General features: G+C 41.8%; 1 protein-coding gene across 5 annotated transcripts in view; it reads right to left on the reverse strand.

The window, feature by feature from the left end:
- The window catches only part of CALD1 (caldesmon 1), a 202147-nt gene extending 181308 nt beyond the window's left edge, over window positions 1-20839 (reverse strand). For 2 of the 5 annotated variants that reach the window (XM_068400509.1, XM_068400504.1), the window contains exon 1: window positions 20621-20839. The gene's annotated coding sequence lies outside the window, so the exon portion shown is untranslated. The remainder of the gene's footprint in view (window positions 1-20620) is intronic. The other 3 variants (XM_068400511.1, XM_068400510.1, XM_068400507.1) reach the window with 2 other exon arrangements.
- Between the last annotated feature and the right edge of the window lie 1619 nt (window positions 20840-22458).

Raw genomic sequence — 22458 nt, forward strand, 5'->3', positions numbered from 1 at the left:
GGTGGTTTGGTACTTACCTCATGACACAAAGAGAGTGCACCACGCCACACAGCACTAGTTGAGTTTAGGGAGGAAGCTAGCAGCTTTGCATCCTGTTAAAATCTCCCTGTAATGTCAGCACTAGCTTTGGATGCTCCCCCGCCCCCCAAAAATGAATGGGTGTGTGGTGTATTTAATTCAGATACATTTCCAAGTCATATGTGTTGCTTTCTCCTTTTGCATAGGGGAGAAATAATTTAACAATCTCAGTTTATGTGCCAACTTCCCCCCGACATACTCCCCAGAAAATATAATTTCTTTGACTGAACCTAAGCGGATAAAGAAAGACTTCTAGGGAAAGGCAAAAGCTTCTATCAGCCCAGCACACATATCCAAGGTAAGGAGGCATAGAGGAGAAAAGACAAAATAAGACACGCACTTTAACTATTCTTCAGGTCACTTGATGGGAAACTTGCAGCAGCTGGAGAAGGCACTTCTGACTTATGGCCTTTCTCCCCACTGGATTTCCAAAGAGACCAAGTTCCTCCAAATATATAAATTGTAAGACAACTTTAAATGAAAATGTGAGAGAACTGAAAATACAGGGATTTCTACCAAGCACTGGACTTACATTGCAAAGCCACCGAAATCTATTGGCATCTCATGCCAGCTGAAGTGCTGGCCCTTGAAGGTTTTTAATTATGAACAGCTGCCTCCACGCCACAGCAAACAGCCACATTTTCAACTGCATCCCTTATCAGCTTCAAACCACTGTTCATTGCCTCAAGGACAGAATATCTAAGGAGGAAAAAATAAACATCCCTCCAATTTTTTTTTTTAAATCAAGTATAAGAGTCAAAAATATCTATTTTAATAGTAGCAACACAAAACCACATCTTCTCAAGGTATTTCTATGAAGGAAAACCAATTCAGCCTACACATGTCCAGACCATTTGATTACTTTTTGAATACAAACTTTTCCACATAACCCTATAAGGCTTTGGGACAGTACATACTGCTCTGTGACTTATGGTCATTTTAAGACACCTCAGCTTGATAAACATTCACAGCATAACTCCTCCTTACGGTGAGTGTGCTCAAGGTCTTTTAGAAGTCAGGCTTCCGAGGGGACAGGCAAAAGGAGAAGTCATCAACCACCAATGGCCCACTGTGTCTTCATACAATATCTAAAATACTAAAGGTTTCCCAAAGCACCAAACGGTTTCAGGAGCTCAGTCTCTCTTAAAATCAGACTTATTTAACTCCCTTCTTAAAGGTCTTGCCAATGCTCATATAGGATGACTGAGACATGAATTTAAATCCCCTGTAATTCTTTCACTATTTTTACCCCAAAACATTTCTTTTTCTGCTAAGTGGGTCAAAGGTAGCATCCAAGTTCACTTCAGAGTTTTTCCTCCTTGCCCTTGACAGTATGCTGTTGTAGCCCAAATGCATTTTGTACTGCCTGCATATAATTTCCCTATATTACCTGCATTCTGCCTCCTGAAAAAAGAGATGAGCAAACACCTTCCTATCAATAAATGCAACACTCAGTGTCAGACTACACCCTTTATATTACATCTCTCACTGGGAAAGAAGAGCTGGCCTTCAAATTACTAATTTGCAGGCTAGATATAAAAAAAACACCCAGAGATTAGGCAATTTGTTGCTACATATGCCACTTTTCTGTCTCTATACACCCAAACAGTTATAATCATGCAATAGTGTGACTAGATTTATTGAGCTTCATTCAACAGGTATAAGAGCTAGATTTTATCCTCCCTTCTATTAGAATTCATTTTTCATGTTTCTTTCAGATGGGAGGACCCAAAGGGTAATAAAATATCTGTTCTAATGTCACATAACTCTAGTAACTCCCTGTCTCCTACCCAGAAAGCCTATTCTTTCCAGTCATACTCTTGCATAAAAGCAAGCTCTTTGAAGAGCAAACTGCAATAAAGCCACATCAGTGCATAGAAACAAAGTGTATGGATTTGGCTCAGGCAGTGGTTTGGAGGCTAGACATTACCCCGTTTGCCCATTTTTTTTTTAAGGCAAATGATACCAATTAGAAAAACTTTAATACTTAGACTCCAAGCTACTACCCATCAATATAACCTCTATCAAACCCCATCCTTTCATGCATCCAGAGCAATTAGGTTTGTGTAAAACAAAAAACAAACCAGATGCCCAAGAGATGTAAATCAGTAAAGACCTACAGATGCCAGCAGAGTTACAATGATTTATACAACCCAGGAGTTCAGCTTAGTGAAGCTTTCTGCATTTGGCGTTCTCAGAGCATACTCTATTCTCTCCCTTCACCTCCTCAGATTCCCACCAAATTCAGCCCTGTAACAGAAGTGTTCTTTTCCTAACTTGGCTTCAAGTCATGGCTGCAGTTCTCAATAGTATATAACCTGTCAAGATAAAATATGTTTGGGGACATACAATCTCTACTGAGCATTTTATTGACTTAACTCTACCATTTCTGAAAAGCAGCCAAAATTCCTTAAGGTTTTCAAAGGACTTTGTTTTCTAAATATTATCCATGGACAGATACAAGAATACAAAAATCCTCAGTTGTTTGTGTAGTTTGACTTATGTGCCATGCATTGCCCATCATGATATATTAATTTTCTTTTACAAGCAAACAAAACAAATCTCAGCTACAAGTTGCTTGGCGTTAGGGGCCATATACAAAGCAGAGTACCCTGGGAACCATTCAAAGCAGGAATTTTGCCCACATAATGTCTGCAGGTCATTCAAAAACTACAATTTTCCTTCTTAATAAAAAAATATAAAAAGGCAACCCAAGGCAAAACAAACAAACAAACAAAAAAAAAAAATCACATTCACAAAGTTTAGGCCTCCACTGCAGTTTTTCTTTCCAAATGCTGCATGAGAGGCAGAGAGGTTAAGATCAAGATACAGAGTTGTTGCTAACTACACAAAACACTCCCAGTAATATCTCACAGGAGGAAAACAACTCCTGGAAAGACAAGGATATGTGAGTACAAGAGGTGGCCTCAGCCTCAAAGGTCCCATGTGTACTCTCCCTTTGCTAACTCCTGACTGATTAGCCCAAAGAGGCACAAGCCACACACACCAACTCAAATGCTCCAGAGGCCAAGTTCATCTAGTCCCAGAGCCAAGACTGGAGCCAAAACAGAGAGGTAGCAACTTATGCACCCCTGATTAAGAGACAGAGGAGCCAACGTGGCCCCAGCACAAGCTGGGACACCCCTACAGACTGTCATTGCTTATGTTACTGCCAGAAAAGCCTCCTCAGGGCACAGAACTACCACGGGGGTAGGAGATGAACTGGCTGCTACTCCTTGCACCCGTGCCTCAGTACGGACTACACAGGAATGATGCTTCCCCCTCCCAGGGCAACGCTGAGGGTCGATTACACATCTGTCCACAGGAGTACAAATGCTAAGATTACAGCTGCTTCTTGCAGTGGTCTGCAATGCACAGGGAGTCCCTCTGAGCCCTCTCTTCCTGTAGCCATCACACCTCAGCTTGGCTGGCTGCAATACCAAGATCCTTGACTGTTTTAAATCTGACATTGTTTTTCTAAGGCGAGAGGGAGTACTTTAATTGATCGATGGACTAACTACTAGTTATTTTATTAGTAGTCATGTCCTGTAGCCTACACTAGCTACACTCAAAGCAGTAATTTCTAAATGCTGTTAAGCCTCCCAGAGCGCAATTCAAAAAAACCCAGTGCTCTAGGTTGAGACTGAAATTGTAAACCTAATAATTTGCTCCAATTGTCTGGATTGGTGACCTAAAATCAGTTGGTCCATATCACTTCAGCAACACACATTCTTTGCAAAGGGGAATTTAAAACTGCTGAAAAGGAGGAATTAGAAACCTGCAAGATCAAAGAGCAGGAACAGAAAAAGCTTAGTAGTTGATGATAGTCTTATCTAGCCACTAGTTCTTGTGGGCATCACTTTAATTAACAATATCACAATGCACTTATCACTTCCAGGGCACCTTTCATTAAAGTACCTCTAAACACTTTGTAGACACTAATTAAGTCTCAAGTCACAACATTCCTGTGAGAAACAGGATTTCTAGCTGTTGACATTTCCAAAAGATCAGGAAATATGTATAGTTTTGTAGCAGATGAATTAGGTCCTACCCACAATAGGAAATGGCACCAAAGTTTGTCGGGAAGAATCCGGAGAATAACGAAGATAGCTACACCCATGCAAGCAGGGCTTTATGCCAGCGGTCTGACCAGGGAGAGATCTTCCACAGCCTTTCATAAGCTTACCGTTATCACCATAGCAATCACTTTGCTGCAGTCAGCCCTTTACCCCTGTGCTACTACAGAAACCTGAAATATGTGTTTTATAGATAAGTAAACAAGACAAGGCCCAAAAGTCTGCTAAAGTAAAACCAAAGCAGCACCAGAAATGGAGTGCAACAGAGTCCCATCTCCTGCTCTAGCACACTACCACCTTGAAAGAGATCAGTGACAGCTTTCAGATGCCTTAGGTGTTCTTGAAGATTTTATCAAGTGTTCAATTTTGAAGCAGTCCACTTAGCTACAATTTTACCAGAGCTTTTGAAATTAAAAAAGATACGCTCAGCGAGATGTTTTAAACAGAAGAAAATAGTGGGAAGAAATGTCAAAGGTCAGAACTGCAACTCAGTTTAATTCGCTTTAATGTACACGCAGAAGAATGCAAGGCAATAATTTTTTTCCTCCATTCTGTCTGCATAGCACAGATCAAGCCATCACCTCTGTCTTCTGACAATAGTCAGCTCTAAGAAACAGGTATCTTAATGTTAAACCTGGCCAGCTGTAATACATTTGCTAAAGTAATTACATTTATTTTTACAGATTACATGTGCTTAGGTTTCACCTACTGATGTACTAGAAAAATCAGAGGTTTCAATTTTGCAGATAAAGTTCAGCACTGTTATAATCAAAGACAGCATCCAGTGCTTAAAGCTGTTAACCAGATGCACATTTTAAAAACGAAATACTGCAGCTAGCATGTACTACAGGCTCTATATTTCTTATCTGCTAGCTCGAAGTACTTTATATTCCTTCCTCTCTGTCCTCATCACATTAGCAAGGCTACGATAATTAGAAAGCAATTACCTAAGTGTCTAAATATTTGGGCTCTTTTAAATGAAGCTTTTTTCAATCCACATAATTTTATGTACATTATTCTGAGTCAACACCTGAGGTTCCTAACAAGACCTGGTACTTCTGGCAATACAGCAGTGACTGAACTGCTTACTTGATGGCAAAGGAGAGTTCAAAAGGAAATTTCAGGTCCCGTTTCCCTCAGTCACTAGTGATGAGCACAACTACAAACCAGGCACTGTAAAGCCACTGACCACATTCAGGTGGGTAAAAGTCAAAGCCAGGCATGTGTTTCTTTGGGTGGTCTGCATCAGCTATTAGTAGGAGAAGAAATGTTGGAACAGAATTGAACAGGCATTGATGAAAACCCACACAACAGCCAAAGAATGCTCTTTTAAGAGAGTAACTCCCAATCCAAACTATGACAATTAAAAGTTCCTGAAAGCACCGTATCAGGGCAATTCAGATTTTATTGTGCATATGTCATGGACACCCCAAAACTGGAATGGTTACTTCCAAAAGCTGTGGAAATACCATGCCTCAGAATATAAATAGGAGAGTACCTACCACTTCTCATGTGCAACACCCCAAATCAGGTATTTCACTGCCTGTATGGATTGCCTCTGAATAATGTGCTGCGGATTTTCAGAACAAGCATTTTTCTCTAGTAAACTCTTTCTATAGTACTCTCCTGAACACAATAGCTTGTTTTAATCTTGAGGGAGAGGGGAAACAATTGCTCTTTTTGCATCACTTCCAGAAATGTTTTCTGTAGTATGAAAAGCGGTTAGAAATGAAATAAACTTCAACAGAGGTAAACCTGGCCTGAGATTGCTCAGGTTTCAAATGCAATAAGCAGTAAAATGCTACAGTATAATTGCCCAAAAGTTACTTAAATAAATTGTCCAGAAGCTTTATATTGCTGTGATGTTATTAAACCAGAAGTAATATCTGATCAGTAAAGCTGAAGTGAAGCAAAACACATACAAAACAAAGCAATTGGGTAAAAGAGGAAGCAATCTGGGACAGGGTTGTGACTCAGTTTCACACAAACCAGCATGTTTGAGACTTGATGCCCTCTTACTATTGCTGTCACACCCAGAAGTTTTGAGTTTACACCCTTGCCCTGTTAGGAAGAAATGTGCTGAGAGCACAGCTGGCTCCCCAAAAGAGTTTCTAGGGATCACTGAACTGAAAAGGTGAACATTGGGCAGTGATTTGACTTAACTCTGTACATTTACTACATCAGTCTAATTCAAGATCTAACCCTTCAGAGCTGAAGCATACAATCTTCTGTTCAGTCTCCTCCATCCCTACTCCTTGCAAAAAAATAAACAAACCAACAAAACCCTTCCTGGTGTCACCTAAGGAGCTTAATTTAGCTTGACAATGCTTCATATTTGCAGGGAACTTGCACTTAACATTGGGCATCCCAGTCAGATTTTTTGCATAATGCATATTGTAGGTCACGTCAAAACAGCATGCAATGGACTGGGACACGATTCAGCTGATGCTATCCATATAAGCACTGTAAACCACTAATTGCATTTCTTTTTAATGAAGAAAAAAATGTATAAACAATTTCCATTTGGAAAAATCAGTGATTTCAGTGGGGTGGAATTCTGCAACTGCCTCTCTTCATCAAGCAGCTGAGCTGGGTAGCCACTACTTTCTTTATGAATACTGAATAGGGGCATTATGTCCTTACAGAAAATACATACGTGTAAGGAGGACAGGTCTTCTTTTATGCACACAACAAGAATGCCAACACAAGTGGAGTGTGTTTGTTTTCTACAACTCGTGTAAATGTCAAAATGTAATTTATATCAACGATATAAATGAGACATTCCATCTCTCGTCAAAAATGGCCCTTCAGTTGAAGCCAGTTGCACCTGTATAAATGGCAAAGTCACATGTGGTACATAAAGCTTTTCTTTCTGGTATTTCAGAGAGAGACGTTTCTGCTCCTGGCGCAGCAGGCAGCACCAGAGTTGTTTGAGTAACACAGCTGTTTCCCTGTAGCCTCCTGTCCTTCTCTGTCATAGACATGTTTCAGCATAGAATTGCAACTGTCCGTTTCCGACACGCTCATTTCAACCAATGTGACACTTTCAGACATGGCAAAAATGGATGCAACACCATTTATCTGAGCTTCTGTTATCTCTCCATCCCACAGTTTTCATTCCTTCAATGAAGTCCAGTTCTAGCGCCAGGTAACTTTGCGCCACCTCTGCTATCTGAAACAAGCATGATGGATGCACTGCCTACAGAGTCTACTGCCCATTTGCTGAGAATATCTCCAGGACATTATGAAGAAAATAATTTCTTCAAAGCAGTCCAATACAGTAAGTGTGGTACTACTACAACTCCATGAATGTAGACCATCTTAGTATTCCCGGCAGCAGCAAGTATCCAGCAGCAGAAATCTCGTTCAGCATCTCTCACCCTGTACTTTTGCTGACCAAAAATAAAACTAATCAAGGATGGCGAGGCTACTTTGGACAGAATACCATAACACTTCATAATAACCTTATACTTAACTAAATAACAAAGGGGAATTTCAGCATATATTAAAATGCATCACATCTCATGACATCCAAGTCACTAGACAACACCTATTTAGGTCCTCTTCACATAGAAGAATGCTCAGCAGGTAACCCTGTATTCAATATCTTGGGCTTTTTTCTCCTCCAACACCTCTAAATGTGTTTAAACTGCTCTTAAATTTTAATCATTCTTCCCAGATAAAAATTCCCCTGCTTACTTATCTAGTCTCTTGCAGTAAATATGGTAGTTCCAGGAGCTTTGTGAAAAAAAGGTAAGTAAATAGTAGTCCTATGAATATTATGCCCTGGGATGACAGCATAGTTTAGACCTGGGTGTCTTACTGTAGGAGACGAAAGTCTTGGTCTCTTTCCCTACCTCTTTCACTGACTTTCCACACGACCTCAGCCATTTTTGTCTCAGTGAAAGAACCCACAACATGCACAATATTATTTAGCATAGACAGGTCAGGTTGAATTTGGCAAGCTCTGTTCAGCTACAGACAGTATTAAAATAGGAATATGGGGGGATTTAGGACAAAAGCATGCAGGAAGCAAGCAGAAGAGAACTTTTCTGTGCTGTATTCAAATGAGAGCTCTCCCACTGAAGCTTCTTTCTCTCAGCAGCGCTTAATTTTCTTAGAAGGAAGATCCAGAGAGGGCTAAAAATCTCATCCCAGATCCTCTGAGCAAAAGGGCCTCTACTTCTTGCTTACCACTGTGAATCTGGAAAAGCATTGCAGCTAGCAGAAGTCATTTCTGTCTGATGGCAGGACAGCATCCTACATGAAACAAGTTGGTGATCGCAGACCAGTTCTATAAGAACACGTTTCGGCATCACCACTGGGAATAATCAGCAGTTGTATGTACCACAGAGACACTAGCTTCTGCTGCACTTTTTCTGTGGGCAATATAATTAGCTTCAGCTCAGATAGTGAACAGTAAGAACCCTATAATAGACTGAGAAGAGACTTGTAACCCCTCTCCGTAAGAGCTCCCTTTTAAACAAGCAGATAGGGCCATTTAAAACATTCCCCGTACTTTACTGCCTTTCCCCTTCAATTTTGGCCTACAGATAAAGCTTAATTATGATCATTCTGCTTTCCTTCAAGACCTCAAGTAAAGTAAAAACGAAAGTTAACACTACATAACTCCATAGTCTTAAAATGTTTTCCCTCCATCACTGGGAGTGCACAGCACCACACTGCAAACCACATTACAACGAACCTTTATGCCACACACTCGTAAACATCACCATTTCAAAGACTGAGCAAAGCAAAAAGCATCTGAAACCAGTGTTTACACTGGTGGGAAATCCTGCTGAAATCAAGGGAGCTATGTTAAACTCCAACGCTAAAACACAACATTTCAAAGCTCACATTGAGGAGGCTGCAGACTCTGTTCCAGACATGCCTCTACCTCAAGCACTGCCGTATAGGACAGCAGCAAGCAGGACCACCAAAATGCAATAAGCAAGAAACCAAGATGACAAAACCTCTCTTCCTGGCTTTTCTTCACTCAGTCAATACCTGTCACGTCTTCAAATGCATTTCCTCATACACAGAGTAATGGCAAAGCCCATCTCAGTGGCAGGCTCTTGCTGTAGTATCCAAGTATCCTGCTTGTAAAGTAACACTGTGCTGGACTTCAAGAAGTTCTAAAGCTCTTCTCCCTTTTTTGAGACCAAAGCTACACTTTCAATAGAACACAGCTGCCTTCCTGCAATTTTGCAAGATTTAGCTAAGCTGAAGGCTGAGCTTGAAGGAGGATGTAATACTGCACAATTCTGAAGAGAGGTTTTACTCCAGCAATACATGGTTCTTATTTCATTGCTTGCTTTGATAGTTTCAAAGCAGAATAACTGCATACGTGGTGCTTTTGTCTGAGCTGGCTTCACAATAGTCAAGACAACCTCTCTTTTAATTTGATATGGTTGAAATTAAGAAGAAAAAAACCTGAATCTCCCTGCAGAACAGTCTTATTCTGTCATATTTCCGAACAATCTCATCAAGGAAACATCAGAAATCCAATAAGAAAGACTCAGCCCAGCACTTAGGAAAATGAGACACTTCTTTGGCCCTCCCTGGCACATTAACCATATGGTTCACTTTTGATTTACACAGGTGGTATTCAAAGCAGAATTTGGCCCCTTCTCCCAGGTGGCCTGACACATTTACTGCAACATGCATATATGCCTGTATATTTTATAGGTATGTAAAGCACATTCCCCAAACTAAAACCCTCTCCCCAGAGAGTCTCTCTAGGTCTCTGTCTGATTTTGGCCTCATTTACTCCCTTGCAAATGAAAAGCATTTCCATTGAAGTCAGTGAGGTAACACTTGTTTTAGACTCGTGTGAGATCATGTCAGAGCCATGGCCCACAATAAAACCAGGTGCCGTTAACTCTTCTACAAGTTTCCATTCATTAGGGCTTTTTTGCTTGAATTCACATGAGCAATATCCATGGGCCAAGAAACACATTTTAGAATGATAGCTATTTCCCCTTGCTGAAAACTAGAAAGTGCAGCAAACTATCCCAATCCTCACTGAAAAACTAAAGCTTATTGTATTTTGTTAATAAACAGAGGTGTTTATGGACAAAACATGTGTGAATATACTTTAGGGAATCATCCTGCACTGCCTAGAGGAAAGGGACAAGATGACTTAATATGTCTTTCCCAGGCTTTCATTTTTAGTTTCGTGTTTGGTTTTGTGGGGGGTTTTTTGAGGGTTTTTTTAATGCCTATAGCTTCTGGTATTTAATTCTAAATCAGGGAAAAACCTTGAATGTAAATATTTAAATTCAGCCTCAATGACCTGTAAGCACTGAACCAAGATTGATGATACCATTTCTATGCCTGCTAATGCCAACAGCCTTTCCATCAGTGCCTTTCCATTGCCTTGAAGGGTCACAGGAGAGACAGAAATAACGCACTCAGATTATAATGTTTTTTCCAGTTCATCACACCAGCCTCCAGGCTTTCAGAACTGTATAACTGTATTTTGTCATATAAGTCAGATTCATAGTCTGTCATCACTTCAATCTGTTCCTTTATAACGAAACATATTTCCTACACATACAGTAAATTCCTTTCATTTTTTACTAAGATGAACTGATCTTTATCAGATACTCTGATACAGAAGGCAAACACACCATTACTCCCTCCCCTCTTGATAATATCAAGTTTGCTATATATTGACTCCAAGAAAGGAGCTCACATCTATTACAGAAGGGTGTGAACAGGAAAAAAAAATGCTGCTTATTTTGAAAAAACAATTGGCTTGTTAGAGCAGATGGCCCAAGAATGACACACTAACTTTTGGGTTGACAGGTGAAGCAATAAACATCTTTACTGACCGTGGAAGTTCTTTATTAGACAATGGACAGAAGCTTTAAGGCAGTTTACAAGCAGCACAACAGGGAAGGGTGTTGTTCTAAAAAACATTAATGCAAATCCAAAAAACTTGTCTTGTAAAATGATGACTTTGACAGCCTTTACTGAAAGACCCCAACAAACAAAAGGAAGGGGAACTCCCAGTCATGGCCAGTGCAGAGCAGCAGAGTTGAACACCATGAACTTCTGCAAAGCTTCTCTACAGGTAGCCACACCGAGAATGGACAAACACCAAGCTTGGCCACAAATCACTTAGAAGAGGGGAAAGCAGGGGAAAAATTACTCCAAAGCATGCATCATTTACACTTTCCTCTTTTAAGAGGAAAAAGAAAAACAAAGCAGTCTCACATCTTCCATTTAAGCTCAGGAAGACTGAAGATGGTAAAAATAGAAGAAATAAAAAGCTTTCAACCATGCAATAATACTTATTGCATTCAATGTGCTTATTATTCAAGGACGTTTTCCAGAGGCTCCAGACACCATTTAAGAAACTGACATAACACAAGGTTTCTCACAATCCAAATCCTGAATAAGAAGATTAGATATCTAGTTATTTTGGTCTCCAAATTGGCTATCCCTGATCCTTCTAAGAACTGGAAAACAGAAGTATTCACATGTGTTACTATTGCATTACCCAGCTGTCACAACCTGACAGTGCTTCTTTTGGCCACATTAGGGTTCCTCAGGGGGCATGTCTTAGCATGACTTCATGATAATGGTCAAGTGACATCTCCTCAGAACTGCCATCCAGAGATGAAAAGCAGCAACATCTCAAAGCAGGCCTAATTTACATCCTCCCTCTCTGACTTAACAAGATCTTGACCTTTCAGATGCAGTTAAGGGAGCCGGTTTCACCTTTGGCAAAATAATTTAAAAACCCATACCCCACCTCTTCTCATTGAGGAGAGGCACCAGACATAAAGGACTACCAAACAGAAAAGTCCATTCTCCTTAGCACTAGAAACAGAAGCAGTGCCATGTGTCAAAATGCAATTTTCTGGTACTGAGAAGCCAAACTGCTTGCAGGCTGCTGGTCAATAGTTAGCCTAAACTGCCAGGTAAATCTGTTATCACCCCATGGCAGGTCACCTGCAAGAAACTCTGCTTTCTTGACATGGACAAAAATTCATATTACCAGTCACACTTGTTGAAAATTGTAGCAGCACCCAGACGTATATGATAACGGAAGCTGAACCACACCTCTGTCACAGAGTTGTGGTCCTTCCTGGGAGGCACAACAACGTTTTGGAGGAGCAGAAGACTGGCTTCAAATCCAGCCAGCTTGTCCTGTGGCTGACTACAGCATCCATTTTAACTGTGTCAGCTTAAGTGGCCTCAGTAAACAGAAGTAACTGGATGGTGTGCAGTGAGGCATGTAGTCTGGAAGATCAGACTGATCAGTCGGTCCTTCTTGCCACAAAGATGTGGGTTTTCATCAAAATTACATAGGGGTGAGATCCCAGACAATCTTTAAATCTATCAACATGACACAAACATCATATTTCTAAGGTACTCAGTGTAACACAAACAAACAATAAAAACTCCAGAAAATCTCCAGCAAGGAGAGAACCCTATGTATCTCCATCACTGCAGTCGCTTAATTGTCTTTCTCCTTATGAAATAACAGGCAACAAGCAATATAACAAGAGGAAACAGCCTCAAGTTGCACCAAGGAAGGTTTAGATTGGATATTAGGAAAAATTTCTTCACGGAAAGGGTTATCAAGCAGCGGAACAAGCTGCCCAGGGAAGTGGTGGAGTCACCATCCCTGGAGGTATTTAAAAGACGAGTAGAGGTAGGGCTTAAGGATATTGTTTAGTGGTTGACTTGGTAGTGTTAGGTTAATGGTTGGACTTGATGATCTTAAAGGTCCTTTCCAACCAAGACAATTCTGTGATTCTGTGAAAACGCAACTAGACCAACTACTTTATCCCCATCATTTTGATGGCAGAGAGAGTACTGATCCCTAAACAAAATAAACTCAAAAGCAAGAATGTAAACACAACTGTGCTCCAATGACTTCACATCTTAATGTCATCTGTATAGGGTTTCACTGCAGAAACTGATGTGGTGGAAAGAAAATCCCTGAAGGGTGTGTGGAGCGCTGGGGACCCCTTCTGCAACTCCCATCCAATGCACATTGCTCCCTGCCTTCCCCAAAACTCATCCTTATTTATACACACACACATTTCCTATTTGCTTCACTCCTGTGGTCCCATCACTCTCTCTGAAACACTGGCACTTAATCATTACGTTTGTTAAAGTTCGTGCTTTATACCTGGTGAGAAAAAGATTTTTCTCTGCTAATCCCAGCCTTTAGTCTTATAAATTCACATTAATGCACTAAAGAAGAGGAGCTACATTTATATATACTGGTAGAGGAAATGTCTTTTTCTTGTTTGGGTTGTATAGCGGGAAGGAGAGGAAATAGGCTGGTGTGTCTGGTTTTATGGGGGAGGGTTAAGTGGCAAACCAAACTGACTGCAATTTACAGGGATCTAAATAAAGGAACAAAAAAAAAAGAATAGTTACAGAGCCTTTAATAACAACACAGCGGAGAAAACTGCAAACAAACTGCAAGCAAAAGTTGCTGCTTTTCCTTTTTATTGTCATAAGACATTGCTCCTTGATTGCATACTGTGTCCAGTGAATAAGCCATTTACTATTGTGGTTGGAGTGAATGAAGCTCAGACCTTTCCCATATATGGCAGGGCCTTTTAATCACCAGGGAGCAAACGAGCAGTGGAATTTTACTGGCTTTCTGGGTTTGCAGTGCCCTCTCTTGTATGAAATATCATTTCCCAGTGAACGCTCTTCACTGCGATTTTGACCCAATTTCCTGCTGCCGTTGTCCTTTAGGGGGTGTGTAGAAAGCCAAACAAAAAGGGACAGCTTCTGATAGCAAGCAGCCCACTGTGAATTCTGAGTAACTCAGGGAAATCACACAGATTTGCACTAAGATAACCGAGATCAGACCCAATATATTTTTTTTTAAACTAACATTATGGTTTACATCACTGTAGAGCTGCTGAAAGCAAGATCAGATTCAGGCCAACTGATGCCCACGTTAAAATTTCTCCCTCGTTTTCACCAATGCAGCAGAAAACAGACAATTGATGTTTTAAGTTACTGGGGATAGTGGTAGGGAAATTCTCAGCTGGCCTGCTTTTGTCAGTGTAATATACATTAGCCACAGAAATGCTTGGCTCAGTATCATCTGGATTGCTTAAACGCTCATATTCATATTTACAGCAATTAAAATGCTGCACTTCAGTCTTTATAATCCAAGTTTTGTTTGAAGTGGCAAAGCAACAGCTGTGGCTTATCAGACATCTGAATGAAACCTCTCATTTTCATAGCAGGGGTGTGGCTCTGTGTATGGGGCTAAGCTGTTCCCAAAGCCATAAAACCAAGCAAACTCTCTCCCCCTCTCTGAGGACCCAGGGGTGCAACACTCCAAAGCCTCCCATGAAGGATGCTAACTAGAGGCATCCTGCAGCACGAGCAGGTTAAGCTATGGAGGTAAATGAGAGCTGACCAAACTCTTACCCAGATCTCTGAGTTAACCCAACCCACTCCCATTTCTACATGTTGCAGCCAAGCTCTAGGAATTTCTTTTCCAAACCTATGAGCTTTAACTAGGCCAGAGCAAGGCTAAACTCTTCCCTGGCTCAATGGCTTTTGAAATTGCCATTGAGAGAAAGCAGGTTATCATTAGGTCATTAGGAAGATGCAGACAGAAAGTCCTTAGCCTTTGCTCCATCTGCAGCTGATCCCAGAAGACTGAGCAGAAATTGTCCTTGGAACAACTGCTGGTATTAGAAGGTGATGATCTGGGCTATCAAACAAACACTGCTAGGTTCTCTGAAAAGGTGAGGAATTAAAAAAGGTCCTGTCTTTGCTTCTGGGATGAGAGAGATATTTTACCAGGGTGAACACTGGCTCAAAAAAAAGGGGAGAGGAGGACCATTTCACTATTATAGAGCTCACTGTCAAAGAAAAGAATGAAGTGGGAAAAGGGTAGTAACGTGCCCTGTGGCAGTCATAAAAAGACAAGAGGAACATCAAAGCCTTGCAAATAAGAAACAAACAAGGGCCTGATCGCAGACTCTTTCACTTGGGCAGAGTTCCCTTTGAAGATGACTGGAATCCAACTGTCATGAGCCTGCAGGACTGAACCTTGACTTCTGAAGGAGCACAGGAACCGCTGCTCCTGTGCTCGCTCGGCCAAGGTTCATCCAGCCCCGCACTGCTTTGGAGAAGAACATAAAACAAGCTGCCAACAAATCTCAGGACTTTTGTTTACAGCACTGTCATAGGTTCAGGCTCCCTGAGCAATTTGATGAATCATGAACACTAGTTCTCCCTCACCCCAAGTTATTTAACTTTTAAGAGAACACACAGCTATTTCCATGCCCCTCGGATCTCCACATACTTGAAGGAAGAATGGGAGGGTCAGTGGAGGTGGAGAGGGGTGTGCTTGCATGCACACACACGCACGTACATGCACGTCTACGTGCAAGGAAATAGTCTTCCTGCATTTAGCAATACCCCCCCTTCATACTTGTTGGCCTAACAGAGTTACTCTTTCAAATAGATCCAAAACCAGAGCATTTACAGCAAAACTTATCTCCACATATCTATTTATAACCCTTCTACGAGCTGAATTCCAAAGATTTTTTTTTTGCCATTTAAGGACATAAACCAGAAAATGTGCAAACGGGTGGGTTCCACTTTGCTTCACACCCTCCACAGCAAGTCTCAAGGGAAATGCTCTTTATTTGTATTCTGTACACAAGAGGGTGTGGAAACATGTAATGTTGTTTCCATTGCCTGAAATCTTTCCCTAATATTTTCCCCCACTGCAGCCTGGCCTGGCCCCAGGAGTTACAATTTCAAATGCTCTCGTCAACATGAAGCTGGACAAGCAGATAAGGTTCAGAAGCTTGCTTAGTAGTTTCTCTTCCAAGCTTATGACACTATGGTGGGTCTGTAAGTAAAGGCTGTCATCCCACATTTTTGGTACATGCACAACAAGTTCCCAGGAAGGCTCTGCTCAGATGCAGCAAGCGCAGTTAAATCTGCAAGCACCCAAGAAATTCCCTCCAGACGTGTCAGCTCCGTGTCATTACTGAGCCTGGCCCATCTTCCACCTCATTCGCTGGGCTTCGGCAGTTTTGTACCCACAATCCAGAAAAAGTTACTTTTAGTAGAATACCTATCTGTGTGAACAAACAAAAACAAAGTGTATGTTTTTGCAGGGAAATCAGTCAAAAATAAGGTTTTAGCTAGTGCTTAAACTTGGCATTTTGGTATTACAAATTCTTTATAAAAACTAATGAATTAAGCCCCAGCAGCCCCATGGGCTAAATATAAAAAGGCACGGGTTATCCTTTACTTGACACACAGTCATTAAGTCACTCACCAGGTATTTATGACCACAGGAAAAAATTCAAAGGAGAAATTACTCCAGGGGCTTCAGATGTGGCCACCTTTTCCCCTTCTCTCTTCCCCCTGCTTCCTCATTTATTTGCTTCTGTCCCCACTGCAAGCCAGCAGGACAGTCCCCACAAGCACTCCTTCATGGCTTCAACCCAAAGTCCCATCAACACTGCTATAGGCAGGATCTTCTGATCAGGAGGTCCCCTGTGCTCTGTGGACAGAGTTTTCCCCTCTCAAGGGGCAGATACAAGGGTCAGGAAGGGGGAAAAAGCCATCAGTTAGCAGTGGTGGTTCCTGACCATAGGTGGAGGAGGTGGGTGTCCCAGCTCAGAGCCCACCCGCCTCACCACCTGGGCACTGCTGCAGCCGGATGCGCAGCAGTTGCCGCAAAGAGAAACAGAAGCCAGGAGGTTTGCAAGTGAGAAAGTCCAGAAGGCTGCATTCTTCGCAGGGGTAGCTAGTCATGCTGTGGGAGAGGGACACGGCAGGGACCACGCTGCTAACACTGGTACATGCTTGGCAGCCTGGCTGCCAGCCCCGCACCGTTTATCAGCACTAAGCACAGTTCCAAAGAAAAAACACATGAAAAGCAGCACTTTCTTACGCAGGATGTAAACCATACAGCTAACATAACAGGGTTAGCAGCTAAGTAACGGTGTTACATGAACTAATCTTTTTGGTTAATCAAATCCGTTTCAAGAAAAGTAGGAGCAAGCTCCCCTGGGGGTGGGAGGGATCCCACATTACAGTGTACTGAGCATCCTTCCCCGCTGGGCTAGCCACACTGTACAAAAGCATCAGGAAAGGCAAAAAGAAATTGTTACATAGTTCAACTGTCCTATGACCTCATTGTTTCATCCAGAAAGGTCAGATCTAATCTGATCTTCAAATGCCTCCGAGTCAAATTTCAGCCTTAGCCGAATGCTTGACAAACTGTTTAGAAGCATGGAACGGCTACAGAGTCCCAGCAAGTACCAGTGCCCAAAGAGCAACTGCCAACACACAGGTAGGCGACTTGCCTCCAGTACAGTTGCCCCCAGAATCCGTTCTCACCAGGTCACAGGGCTTTAAACCACCCAGGAGCCATGAACAAAACCAGCAAACCAGCCCCTTGCACATGCACGTTGCTGAAGGTGAGAGCTCTATTAGGGAAGCGGCTTTCTTGTTACAAGCTGCCAGGGGGTAGTTACTAAGAAGAGACAAATTTTTAAAGAATGAAAACTTGCTTTGAAGATAGACTCCCACTCTTTGCAGTCACAGGCTTGTCTGCCTCAGGCTTTGTACACCTGGAGCCCAATCCTGCAAACTCCCCATAAAGCTCCTCTCAAAGTTCACGGGATTGCTCTTCTCATTCTGCCCTGTTACCTTTTTTGGTGCTTTCTTCGATACTCCAGGAGAGTCCAGACAAGCACTGCAGATGGACAGCTAATGCTGCTCTCTGGGCTCTCTCTTTTAGGCATATATGGTTTCCTGTCCCTCTTTGTTCACACACAGTGATCAAATGTACCAAGTTGCACCCTTGACCGATAGGGGTTAACAACTCCACTGATCTTCAATACAAATTAATACTCAGGCAGCCAACAGAATCGCTCTCATGCAAGCAACTACTGAGAAACCCCAGTATTTCAAACTGTCCCGGGGCATTCAAATCCTATTTGTCCTGCAGGAAGGAAGTCCTGCGGGCTCTCACTTTTCTGCAATGAAAAGATCACCCCCATAGGCAGGGCCACTCCAGCTACATGCAGGGAAAGGTGAAACAAGCAGGACTTCTAGCCAGGTTCTTGACCGACCCTCCCTGGCACCTTTCTCTTCAATGACAGAAGGTACCTCCTGGAAGACAGCCAGCTAAAAAAGTCTTGCTCTATCTTTCTATCCTTACCATCTGGAACGAGTAGCGCTGCACCCTAACCCCATGTGGGTCCGAACAGATGCTGACCAGCATGCCTCCATGCCACGTGTGGCCCCATGAATGAGACTTCGAGGGATAAGAAATCTTCCCATCTTAATGCCCTTTAATTTTCCCTCTAATGCCAGCCAGAGGAACTTCCCGTCCCACTTTCCTTTCAAATCGCCTAACTTTCAGTGTCACTGTTGCACCATGTATCAGTGTTGGACAAGAAATAAAAGCACAAGAGAAGTTATCCCTTTCTCAGGCTGCTCCATATCAGAATAATGCTGTGAGCATATGAAGTAGCAATTGTGGAAAATCCTTTATTCTCCTAATACATGTTTACATCACTCACTGTCAAAGTGTATTCAGAGTACACAGGACTCCCCCAGCGTCAGGTACTGGGTCTGTTAATGATGGTATTGATTTCACCAAGACTAATCCTGTGAATGAAGGCTGTGGAATTGAACCTCTTGTCGTTGCGTGATGCAACAAAGAGGGGTTCTCAAGAAATATAAGTTATTTCAATTTAGTCTCTTGTTCACAGGCATCTTCTCCGGTGTTTCTCCCCTGCCATCATGATTTAGATATTACATTAACATGTGCAGGTTTTATTGACTAAGATACCTGCTGATCAGAAAGATAGGCCTCCCAAAGAAAGGCAGACCTGTGCTTTCTTCAAGTATGTTGAGAACAGTTCAGACCCACTTTACCGTAAAGGCAATTTCATTAAGCAAATGGACCACTTACTTCCTTGAAGCACCTCTCCATTTGCAATTTGTGTTAAAACAGTCCATTTCATTGGTTTTGGTGTATGTGGTTTTAGGATCCCACCCTGTCTCTCAATGGCAGGAGAAAAAGGCATGAAATTTATCTGCAGATGCATATGCTCACAGAGAACCTACTGCTGCATTTAATGAGACAGAGAAAGAATGGAGACAGGGTCCCAGGGTTCTTTGACAGCAAATCATACAGGCACAATCATCCACAGTATGGTATCTAAAATAGACGAATTATAATAAATACACCATTCTCACAAAAGAAACACTCTCCCTCCTTATTTTCTTTGAGCTGCTGCCAAGGAGGGAACGTGTTATTTTCACAAATTATTCTCCTGTATGCCTTATAGCAAGAGAAGCCTTCTCAGCTAGGCAAAATTGCATAAAAACTGCATGCTCTGAAAATAAACATTCCTCTGAAAATAAATACTCCACAAAAAAAACCATTTTAAATAGTTATCTTGCCCATTCTTCCGAACAACATATGATACATGAGAAAAATCAACGCAATCGCTGCTGGTCTGGCCAGAGGTTAGTGGTTTGGTCAACGTCTGCTGCTCCTAAGTATCCATCTGCAGCTAACTTCATCGCTCCCCTTCATTTCCCCAGCTCTTTGAGAAATTCCCTGCTATGCAGAATATAGTGCTATCAGCAGCCAGCCTTGCACAACGCTCAAAGGAGCTGGGAAGGAAAGCCTGCTTGCTGTCTCTCCCCAGCAGTGCTCTGACTGACACACAGACTCAGACTTTTAAGAGCTCCGGTCCCACCCCAGCGCATTTTTTCTCCCCCTTTTAACAGGAAAGAACTTCACAAGAAACGTTCTGGCAATACGCTGCTGCGCATGTTGAAGGCTGAAGACAAAAACGGATGCTGTCTATTGTCAACAATACTGCTATGAAAGGCTGCCATGACAGACATCTGCTTCAGCAAGTATCAGATGAGTTACATTAACCAGAGCTTCACTGTATCTGTATCAGTTACACCAGGAGACTGCCTTTACAGTCAGGCTGCCCTGAAAGCTCAGGTATTAAGTTGCAAAATTAAAAGCAATTCGCCAGCCATTACCATGCTAAAAACGTTTTCAATGCAATTGCTTTTTTTTAAAAAAAAAAAAAAAAGTTAAAGAAAGGACAGATAGGTTATTTTTCCACTAACAAGCCTGCTGCAGGATCTCACACAGAGTGGGACCAGCGCAAATCCTGCCCTGCACCCAGAGCCTTGCCCCCACACCTTCCCATTAGGGTCTGCTGGAATGGGCAAGCATGCACCCCTCCACCCTCCCAGCACAGATATCGCCCTTCGTTCACCACGAACATCTGGAAAGAGGGGGGGCGCGGAGAGAGAAGGGGAGGAAAAATAGTATCCAACACTTTCGCACTATTTCCACGGCTCGTTAGATTTCGCATGCTGCTGAATCTCTAGCCATAACGCGAATGCAGCCAGACCAGCTCACTCCCAAACAAATACGTATCTTAAGCCCTTACCTCTGCAGCTGAAAAGTTTTCAACTAGTAGGAAGGAAATGAATAACTGGCTGCTTGGGCAGGAGCACAGCGAGAAAGGCACACACCAGCAGCCTCACACACAGCCCTATTCAATAAAACTGCAGCTTTTCCTTGGCCCCTCCCAAAAGTCAATGCTAAGTGAATACATATCCCTTATGTTTACAATTGGCAGGCAGCGGTATGCATTGTCCTCAATTTATTCTAACAGGCAGCCAATGACTACGCACAAGCCAAGGTGGGTTCAGCCTGCCTGCAGAGATGCCTGTCATTCCCTAGGCATGCTCAGGAAGCCACTCATCAGAAAACCAAGACCTAAAAAGCTCCGAAAATTCGTGCAAGCTGCCAAAACTGTCTTGCTACATGCCCTTTTTTGGTTATCCTTAGCAGGGCCTCTGAAAGTAAATCCTCTGTCAGGAACAATCATAAGAAATGTTAATCTTGGAGAAAGAGGCTGTCTTGTTAAACACAAATGGAGCTTAAAAAAGGAAATACACTGAATGGAAAGGGACACACAGTAAACATATTTACTTTTTGCACCAGTTAAAAAAAAAATCAAATAAATAATTTCACCGCAGCTAAACTTCATTGTATTTTTTTTTTAACAAGGACCACATGTAAAAGGGAACAGAAACGCTCTGCTGTGCAAGCTTGATTCTGCAGAAAGAGACACACACCAGTGGGAAAGGCACATGAAAGATGAGTTGGCAGGCTTCGCAGGCTGTTTCCATTTCAAATAGTACAACAGAAGTTACATAGAGAATATCTGTGTTCTGAAAAATAACTTTTAAAGGGATTCAAAACTTTGATGATGATCCTTAGCAAGTTGGACTATTTGGGTAAATAGGTTTAGTTTATAGGTATACAGCTATTTATCTAGACATTACAACTGGTTCTTTTACTATGAAGGTAGCCCTACATCTACATATTATGACCAAGACTTTTCACTGTCTTTCAATACCATAGATAGAGTAAGCTTACATTAATTTTTACCTTTCTTTGTTTGGCTTTAGTGATCACACACTATTGATAACTTTCCAAATTATGCGGGCAGCTTGAAAAATGAAAGAACAGATGCAGACTGATGCTGGAAACAAATGAGCTACATAAACTAATTTAGAAAGCGTGAAAATAAATATAAAAATTATTGCCTAGGAAAACAGCACAGTACATAGATCCTAACGTACATGTACCAGCCACTGAGCAAGTCTGCAGGAGAACGACTGACTGCTCTAAGGGGACAGGATTCCAGACCAGGAGATATTCTGCAGATTCATATTTGACAATAATATACACAAAACCAGTTAGGGGGAAAATATGTATAAGATGACTTTGCAGCTGAATGGGCTAAAATATTTTAATGCCTTTCTGGGTCTTTTTTTCTGGTCACTGGGCCCCACGGATTTAGTCACATGTGTAATGCAAGAAGGATTCAGTCCACAGACAGTAAACTAATCTTTATAGCATGAAAAAAAAAACAATTCAAAGAGAGCCAAATCTATGCAGATTTACAGAAAGCTATCATAATTATTCTAGCGTCCTTTTAGATTTCACAGCTTTATTAGATAAAGTAAAAAGTAGTGTATGGTTTTGGAAGGCACCTTTTTTTTTATTTATTTTAACAAGCCTTTGGAAGCAACTTCTAATGCCAGACATCTCCCATGATGTTGCTGTGATGGTTTTAAATATTAAAAGTAGTACGTACAGAATATATGTAAACTTTGTTTTGCAGGATTTACTAGACTAGGGAGAACAAAATCCTTGTTCTCAGTCATTCCATTGACTATAGAAATTATTAGCCTATGTATCAATGACCAAATA

This window comes from Nyctibius grandis, chromosome 5 (assembly GCF_013368605.1).
Source record: "Nyctibius grandis isolate bNycGra1 chromosome 5, bNycGra1.pri, whole genome shotgun sequence".
Lineage (NCBI taxonomy): Eukaryota > Metazoa > Chordata > Aves > Nyctibiiformes > Nyctibiidae > Nyctibius > Nyctibius grandis.